At 39.1% G+C, this 9,650-nt stretch overlaps 1 long non-coding RNA gene across 1 annotated transcript; it reads right to left on the bottom strand.

Moving 5' to 3' along the window:
• Positions 1–2,664: 2,664 nt before the first annotated feature.
• Positions 2,665–9,213, bottom strand: LOC119718802. Its single transcript, XR_005269849.1, has 4 exons — positions 9,088–9,213; positions 8,537–8,689; positions 6,459–6,559; positions 2,665–4,708 (listed from the first exon to the last, which is right to left on the bottom strand). It is a non-coding gene; the product is annotated as an uncharacterized LOC119718802 (long non-coding RNA).
• Between the last annotated feature and the right edge of the window lie 437 nt (positions 9,214–9,650).

Genomic DNA, 9,650 nt, shown 5'->3' with positions numbered 1-9,650 from the left:
ATAACACCTCACCCACAGATTCTGTGTCTTGATTGGCCGAGAGCGAGTCACATGTTACTTTCTAATTTTGCTATCTTTCTGTGCACGGCCAAAAGTACTATGCGCATAGCAACCAAAATACTATACCATTAGCAACCAAAGTACTATTTCCACGGCGCGGTATTTGTGTGCAAATGCATGCTGGTGTGCGCGTTGTGCGTTGTGCGAAGCGCGTATTATTCCAAAGAGAGCGCGCCGCAGACTTGGGTTCAAACATTTCGTGAAGGGTTAGTTTTTAAGAGAGAAATACATTTTCCACCAATTTTGTATTGAAATTAAAGTTTATTTCAACTGTGTTCAGATTTAAATAATGTAAAATATTAAAATCAAGCAGAATCCGTGGGTGAAGTGTTATAAAACAAATATTGAATTCTTTATCTCGTGGTGAAGTAAAACTAGCCTCCCTCGGTGATCCAAAAGTACTATGCGCATAGCAACCAAAATACTATACCATTAGCAACCAAAGTACTATTTCCACGGCGCGGTATTTGTGTGCAAATGCATGCTGGTGTGCGCGTTGTGCGTTGTGCGAAGCGAAGCGCGTATTATTCCAAAGATAGCAAAATTAGAAAGTAACATGTGACTCGCTCTCGGGAAAATAGAATGGTCCATGGATCACCTCGGGAGGCTAGTTTTACTACACCACTCGAATCATTCAATATTTGTATACTATTCAACAGTTCGGATCATGACGCGGTATTTGTGTGCAAATGCATGCTGGTGAGCGCGTTCAGCGTTGCGCGTAGCGCGTATTGTTCCAAAGAGCAAGCGCTACAGCGTTGGGTTCAAACATTTTCGTGAAGGGGTGGTTGGAAGAGAGAAATACATTTTCCTCCAGTTTTGTATTGAAAAAAAAAACCAGTTCAAATATATCAAATGACAAGGATCTATATGTCAGTTATATAAAACAAATATTGAGTGGCTTTAAATTGTGAAATGGGAGGAATATTATCGCTCGGTAAAATCTGGACTTTTCCAGTTCACTCGGCTTCACCTCGTGAAATGGAAAAGTCCAGATTTTACCTTTCGATAATATTCCTCCCATTCCACGTTGAACCACTCAATATTTGTATACCATCCAATATCGAGGCTTGTAATTTGTTTATGAGCCCTCTATATTATCAGCGTCTACTTATTCATTTCTAATGCACCACAAACAAGCCTGCAACTGGCTTCGCTTATGCTATGTACAAAACACCTCAGCAACGTTTGTCCGTACATTGGCTTAAAATTTCCCTCCTGAGAGGGAATATTGCTTAACAAGGAACAACTTGCGATGATATTCGCATTAAACGACGTTTAATAGTGTATATATGTTCCTTAGCGAATGAAAATACCATTTATCTATTTGCTGTCATATTTATACAGGATGGCCTTATTAGTTAAAATAAAGCTTTCCATGATTATATTACTTAACTATCACTAGCATAAAAAGATAAGAAATTAAAATCAAACAAAGCAAAACAAAACAAAACAAAACAAAAATACATAAATATTAGTATTAAACAAAGATTAACAATCAAATTGAATTAAACGAAAAAGACTACAAACCCAAAGTCCAAAATATAAAAATCTCAATTAAAAGCAGTTGATATTGGAGGTTTAAAATAATGGGAAAGATGAATACAAGTTAAAACTCTAAACAACAATATAGGGGAAAAAAGGAATGAACAAAAACAATTGTACTATAATGGCCCAATAACATTAGGTAAAGCACGAATTTTAAAGTAAATTCATATAATAATATACATTACACTGGATTAGACATTTGGGAGACATCCCCATAGACTTGTGCAAAGAATTTTTGTTAAACTTAAATGTGCCCTAACCAAAATATTCCCTTGTCCTTTTCCCACGAATTTCGGTATGTTTACTAATAAGACTACGAGCAACAAATATAATCTAATTGCGACTGTAAAATTTTGCCTCTAAAGGGAGGTCGTGACATTAGGGGAAAAGGAAATGTCTCCCTAATCTCCACAGCCCTAACAGTCCTGAATCCCCCAATTTCAATACGATTTAACACACCCCCTAGGGAGTTAGGGCTGTACCATTACGCGTATAACAATAACAACTCTTATAATAAGCGCTTTAAACTAGAGTCTCAGAGAGGTTCACGAAGTTCAAAAAGAGCGTAATAGCATAACAAGTAATTCTTAAAAGAACCTTACTAAAACTTAGAAATATAAATTCAGACTGTTAAAATACAAAACATTTTAATCTCTCTACTCGGCGATTAAAGGAACACTAGGTCCTGGAACAGCCCAATTGGGCTACAAAACGCGCTTTGAACGAGATAATGTTAATCGGAAAGAACATTTAAAACTAGGATAGAAACATACACGCAACTATCCTTTAAAAACTAAGCGTTTTGTGTTATTCCTGAGAACGAATTTCGGGGTCCACTTTTGCGACCCCATAAATTTGAACCATTTGGATGCTAGTTGTGATTTTATTCGTAAGCGTAAAATGTTCGCCTTTTGCGGACGTTGATGCGTTGGTGATTGGTCACCGCTGTTCCCGAGACACAAAACGTGTACATGTTTATCGTACACTGTACGAGAACGACACGAAAAACGTATTCGTACTCCGTCATGTCCGATGTAAACAACTGGTTTTTCCACCTCTTTTCTCGGGAACGGTAAGACATTAGGTTGTTTTCCTTTCAACCACATGTTTGAAATAGGATAAGTAAACAATGCAAAACATCAAATTTTCGGGGATTTCAGGACTTAGTGCCCCTTCAATTTTTACTAACAAAGCGGTGCAAAATAGGTCATGGCTGAACATGGTACCTGTTTTTGTTGCTCAGTTGCCCAGTGTAATGCCTCGCTTACAGGCCCTTCCCCACACTGATGAATTTTGTCCACCTGATTCTAAATGATTATTTGAAACCAGTGAACAGGACGTAATGCCATAGAGGTTAATTTTCTCGGCCCCTTACTATTATTTGACGAACGCTGGAATAAAGTGACCATGACGACAGGATCTATTGTTTGCCACCTTTATGATATTTGGCGTCATTATATACATAGAAAAACTCACTTTCCTTCAGCGCGACCACCAGTTTTTATTCCGCATCAGTCTACCTCAATACTTAGATTCTTGACTGGTTAACAAGAAAATGAAAAGTTCTCAAACCATCTTCCTAAATTATGACTATGTTCTTATTCAACGTTTCTGGCGTTGTAGCAATCACTTCAACTGTCAATGCATTGCAATGGTCAGTTGCCACCGCCACAGTGGCAATTGCTCCAGAACGCCTATTATTGCTTCACTCTTTCAAAGCAAACGTGTCAAGTCAGCTTGCCAAGACATGGGAGGCAAAATGGCCGCTGCTTGCTCGCTCGAAGAAATGAGCATCTTGTCAGATTTGGCTCGAAAGAAGAACACTGATTACTGCGCCTTGATTGCTTGCAATGACAAAGAAGTTGAAGGCACTTGGGAGTGTGTCGGTCAGGACAGCAGCGAGCCCTTCCCGGGATGGGCGCAAGGGCAACCAGATTATTCCTATAATGATTAAGATTGTGCTGCAATAGCTTCACACCATTACGACAGATTTGATAACGTGCACTGCGGGACTCTTCACTTGGGTTTCTGCTTGCATCTAGATGCATGTATTCACAGCCTAACCTAACTCCACTCTTTTCCGACACCCACGGCTGCATTTTTAACTCAACATGGCTCCTCGACCACAGCATACGGGGTTTATCAAAATTAAACAGAATAATTAAACAGAATATTGTTAAAAGTATTCGTAAGTAAACGTTCCTTTTACTTCACAGAAAACACAAAGTGAGAAATATGACTCATTATCGTAAAAAATGAGTCATTTTGTCCGTGTAGTGGCACACTTTGGCTCAAAGTGTGTCACTACAGCGACAAAATGCCTCATTTTTAACGATATTGAGTCCAGTTACTCACTTTGTGTTTTCTGTGTTGTCTGTAACCCTTTGGTCATTAAGTGACATGCAGTAATTACTTCAAAGAAAATTAAAAGTTACATGGCAGAGGTTTTTGGATAAACAAAACACGTTGCATTGAAGTATAAGAAGTGTTAAAAGGGCTGTACAAAAGGAATGCTGAAGCTATTAAAATCAAATTAACAATATCAAAATACAAACTCCAACAAAGTAGATAATGGAATTCGGTGCATCAAAGCAGGTGATGGTTAATGAATAAATGTAGTCATCTTTTTGTACATGAACAATTTACTAGCTGCGTTCTCTGCGTATTCAATTTATGCAAATAAATGATATATCCGACTATGCATGTAGTTATTATATGAACTTAAGCCTTTCAAATAGACCAAAGATCCAATCAAAACTGAAAAGTAAAAACCCACTGTTCATGGGGCCCAGTCAAGCAAAAATTACCCGACCACAAGTTGCAAGCTCATTGTAAAATTTGTTTATGTTTTTATATAAATCAAAACAAACAATCATTTTCTGCACTTGGCCAATTTTTCTACACAGCATCTCCAAAAATGATCGTTTTTTTTGCAGTTCTGGATTATTCCCACCGATTGTGTCTGCTGATAAACTTAAAAATAAAAGGAAAAAATAACATGCAGACCTTCATTCATTTATAAATGCTCAATGTTGAAGAAAAGATACTATGGCGATCATGGACATGTTGCGCAATCCTGCACTTTCACAGAACACGTTCCCTGGGGAAAAAACACATGAATCAAGATGTGAAAAATTTGCCCGGCCGGAGAGTTTCAAACTTACCAAAAGTAAACTAAAACTGTGATATTCCAGGGACCGGCAGAAGTTGTGTACCATCAATGGAGAAAGGTACTGTGCGCTGTACAACCCCAACAACAGGAGGCCCAACGTTACACTTTTTTCCACACCAACTTAAGTTGCAGGTCTATTTACAAAAACAACTGCTGAAAATAATACGTCTATAAGATCTACGAAATATACAAGATCTACAAGATTTATGCGCTATATCTCAAACGTTATACTGGGTGGATAAAAAACCCCGAAATATTATTGCAAATTGGAACAGAAGTCGGGCACACGTGAATCAAAGGGAGATATCCTCTGTTAGGGTTGAATCTCCTCCTGAAAATGACATCCTGGCATGTCTTTACATTCACGGTTGACTGAGCATTGACCAATTTTATGAAAGGGTCCATTGAGAGAATTGCACCACTTTTCAATTCTGGTTTTTGTTGTGTCAATTGTTACAGAATGAAAGGCTATGGTTGCCAATCAAGGCAGGTGGGAAAAAAGAAGAGATTTCACCATGAAAAGTGGCGCAAGTCTCTAAATAGGCCCTTACATAAAATTAGTCACTGCTCAGTCAATTGTGAATGTAAGGACATGACAAGGGTGTCATTTTAAAGAGGAGATTCAACCCTAAGAATATCTCCCTTTGATTCACTAGACTAAGTGCCCTACTTTTGTTCCAATTAGCAATAATATCTCGTTGTTGTTTTTTTATCTACCCTGTATAAGCACTACAATTTATTCATTAAATTCAATTTATTTATGCATGTATTCAAATTACTAAATTCCAGGGGTTGAGATCGGGCAAGGCATGAGGGGAACCAACATTCCGTAGCAAGATCGTACCCATGGATCCACACTTAATAATGAACGCTGTCCCTACATGGAAAAAGAGGTCAGTTTACCACACTCTCCATTATGTGTTTCTAACTTTTGTCTCTTTCATAATTAACTGCTTTTGCTAAGTAAGGCCAAAAAAAAAAGTCTCCGGTTTCTGGTATGGAGCTTGCCCAAATATTGGTGCGGCGACGCGGCTTTTTTTTTTTTTTTACCTGTTTTTTTTGCTTCAAATGTCGGCTGATGACTACAAATGGTGCCCGACTAAACTTAGTGCAATATTATCCGGGGAGACCAGAGAGGCCACATAAAGCTTATTCTTGATCATAACCCCATCTAAAAACACGTTAAAATTGTGCAGCAGCAGGATTCCAGTCAAACCAGTGAGTTTAACGGTTTTGAGACATTATCTTTCATTGAAAAAAAAACCTTTTTCATTTTGCCGAAGCGCATGGCTACGGCGACGCGCGCGCATACCAGAAACCGGAGACTTTTTTTTTGGCCTAAAGTGGTCTTTTTTTTATCTTGGATGAAGCCAAAGCTTTCTGCTTAATACTTGGCGCACTGATCATGCAGTTCTTCCACACAATTTCAGTTATTTTTCCTACCGACAATCAGTAAACCGACAACAACATTATATTATATTATGTCTCTGGTTATTTCCACCCAACAATTATTTTGATATTTGGACAAACAGAAGAGAATAAGAATAATGGTCTCTCTTTTAAAGAGTAATTTTTAATATTGCCACAGAGTTTAAATTAGAATTAGCTCCTCTCCCCCCTTTCTTTGAAATAAAACAAATACACAAATAAAAACACATCTACGTTGTAACCAACTCACCGTTCCGTCCCCATAGTTCCTGTGCAAAGCCGCACTCTGCGCTTTAAGAGTGTTATACTCTTCCAAGCGTGCACATAGATTCTCGGGTGTTAATAAGCAGACTGCATGAACAAAAATCACAGTTGTCAAATAGATAGGTGGACATTAAGTTAGGACAGTGGGAGAGAGAGAAGTGGGGGGTTCAGTTGGAGAAAATGAGGCCCGATTGCATTGAAACATTTTCAAGAGGGGAGTGGATCTTCATATTATCCAAACGAAGATGTTTTTTTCATATTATTCATATTTAGTGGTGTCATCCACACAAGTGGCCTCGTGGTCCGATTTCGTGGTCTGTGGGTAATCCTACAGGTTGTGGGTTCGAGTCCAGGCTGTTGCTATGGTGCGTGTGCCCTTGGGCAAGGCATTTTGTCACTCATTGCTTCTCTCCACCCAGGAGTAAATGGGTACCTGTAAGGGCAGAGGTGGTTATTGTGCTTGAATTTAGCTGCATTGCGCCGAAATGGCAGCTACGAGCTGTATGCAATCCACAGGGAGCTGTTTAGATCGTATTCGGAATGTTTCATTTACCCAATGAGCAGGGCAATAATGCTGTAGCGCCTTGAGCATCAATAACGGTAGACTTGACTCAAGTCGGAATCGACTCAAGTCGGAATTGCCTTAAGTCGGTATCTTAAAAAAACAAAAACACAAATCACTTAGTTTACGCCTTTCCACATGCCCGACAAGGTACACTTAAGCGTGCGTTCCTCTTTAGTGCCGTATAACAATGCGCACACAGTGCATACATTGTACAGCACGCGTATCACACGTACATGTGTGCATGTATTGCAGAGCATGTGCATACATGTGGTGCAAAGGTTTTCTGTATCACTTGAAAATAACATGAACATGTACGTTTTTAACGTGGTGGTCCGGATTCGATGCATGAGGGCGCGCGTTATGCGATATGCCCCGTGAGTGGATTTACTATAGGCTCAGAACGAGTGCAACCCAGACTTGGCCAAGTCTACAATAACGGTGGATAAACGTGCTTTATAATATCCATTATTATATTAGTTATCCCGCGAGCGCGAGTGGGAAAAAAAAACACGGAATATTGTAGTGTGTCTGTGTTCCACATACCACGTGGCCGAGGGTAGACTTGACTCAAGTCGGAATTGTTTTATGTCGGTACCTTAAAAATATTTTAAAAATCAAGAAATCACAAAAATCACTTAGTTTACGCCTTTCAAGAAGCACACCGATGTACACTTCAGCGAGCGTTCCACTTGGGTGCGGTATGTGCACACACACCCACCCACCCACCCTTACACAGGCATAGAAGTGGGGTACTTCCTTTGTTCTCGTGTACTAAAATTTTGCAACGTCGCACACTAATGTAAAAAAAACTCTTATTTTTAAACAGAATTAATTTCCTTGGCTGAAATTCGGACTTAATATCTTAAATATGGCTTCTTCCATGTGGTGGCAGCCATTTTGGTGGCTATCTTGGATTTCCATATAAAGCAAGGCTTTGATGAGTTAGGTAAAGACAGAACTGAAATATTTGACCCCTCGAATCTAGTCATAGACACCAAAACACTGTCCTAACTGCTCAATGAGCTTAGTTATGGCAGCTTATATGTGGTAACAAGCATGTTGGCGGCCATTTTGGAAAAAAAGTGATAACACCCAAAAAGATGCCACTGCTACAATGTTATCACATATTTTACAACTCTAGGGGTGCATACATTGCCAAAAATCACCATGAGCATTATTCTCCTCACTTGATACCGACCAACCCCCCAGGTTGGTGGCCTAAATTGTATCAGGCATGGTGCAATTTTGTTTGTGAGTGTGTACCATTGGGAATGCCTTGGTAAGACTTGATAGATTGTTTGGCATATGCATTCAGCATTGCAGTCTGAGAAAATGAAGACAATTTGGAAACGCGAGCATGGTTTTGACACAAATAGATATCCCACTTTGGTGAAACGATCCTTGTCTGAGTTTATTACTGGCACAAACATGTATAGCCCACATGTCTGTTTCAGTAAATAAATTTGGAGAATACAATTAGAAGCTGATTATTGACTTACTTTTCATAGTGAGTTCAACTTGTTTAGTCAACACTCTGCCTCCAACATCCACCGTGCAGCTGTAGCTCCCTACGCTGTCGCTCTGCACAATAACGTCCATTTGTAGCACATCATTAGTTGATATGTTCGTTATCTCGATCAGGTCACTTGCCACTGTAGATATAAATACATATAAATAAAAAAATACACATTGAGCACGATTTCTCATACTTGAACAGAGTAATCGACTACAGCGGGGTTTGAACCAGCGACCTCCTGATTACCATTCCGGTGCTTCACAAACTGACCTACGCAGCCCAATGATGTTCGGGGTTCTGACAATAATGTCGTTGTTCAAACACGTTTTCAGTTGTTTTTCTTTTTAGAGGTTGCGTATTAGCTGTCAGTTAACTAAAGGGTGAAAGTTTACGCAAAGTTTACGCAAAGCAACAGTGCACGTCATTTTCAATACGTCAACAATAACTGTTTCATTGCCATATTTGCCTTGACCGTATTACGAATTAACTTTGCACTGACAATTGCGTGAAATATGAATCAGTCTTAGTTATTACATATAGGCCAATTCCACTTAGGAGTGACTACAGCAGAATCGAGATGGCAAAACCAGTGCACGGTGTCGTTCGGGCAGGCCGATACATTTGAGTTTGGCAACACTGTCAGTACATGTACATCGTCACGAAAATCTGCAAAAGATTAAAAGAGCACACGATAATCACTCTAAAAAAATACACTCAACCCTTCGAAATCTCTTAGCAATCCAGCCATACTCTTTGTTTGGTTCAAAACGGTGATAATGTGTACATAATTATGCAATTTATGACAAATGGTACTGAAAAAAGTTTCATTTTTGTATGCGTGCAAGGTGAGTGTAAACCACAACTTACACGTATACAAAAGTGCATTTGTTTTGTCATAAATTGCATAAATTCGTACATTATCACTGTTTTGGGCCAAATAGAGAGTATGGCTGGCTGGCTGGCTAAGAAATGTATGTACTGATTAGTCGTTATTGAGCCAGAGGTGCTCAGTAGTTTTTGAGTTTTGAGACAAAAAAGTATTGGAAGGGGGCTTTCTTTTATGGTCGAGTGTATGATACACTAAAGTGGCGTAGCAT

This window comes from Patiria miniata, unplaced genomic scaffold, assembly GCF_015706575.1.
Source record: "Patiria miniata isolate m_02_andy unplaced genomic scaffold, ASM1570657v1 HiC_scaffold_7, whole genome shotgun sequence".
NCBI lineage: Eukaryota > Metazoa > Echinodermata > Asteroidea > Valvatida > Asterinidae > Patiria > Patiria miniata.
Note: the sequence above shows the minus strand (reverse complement) of the source record. Positions and strands in the feature narration are given on the sequence as shown.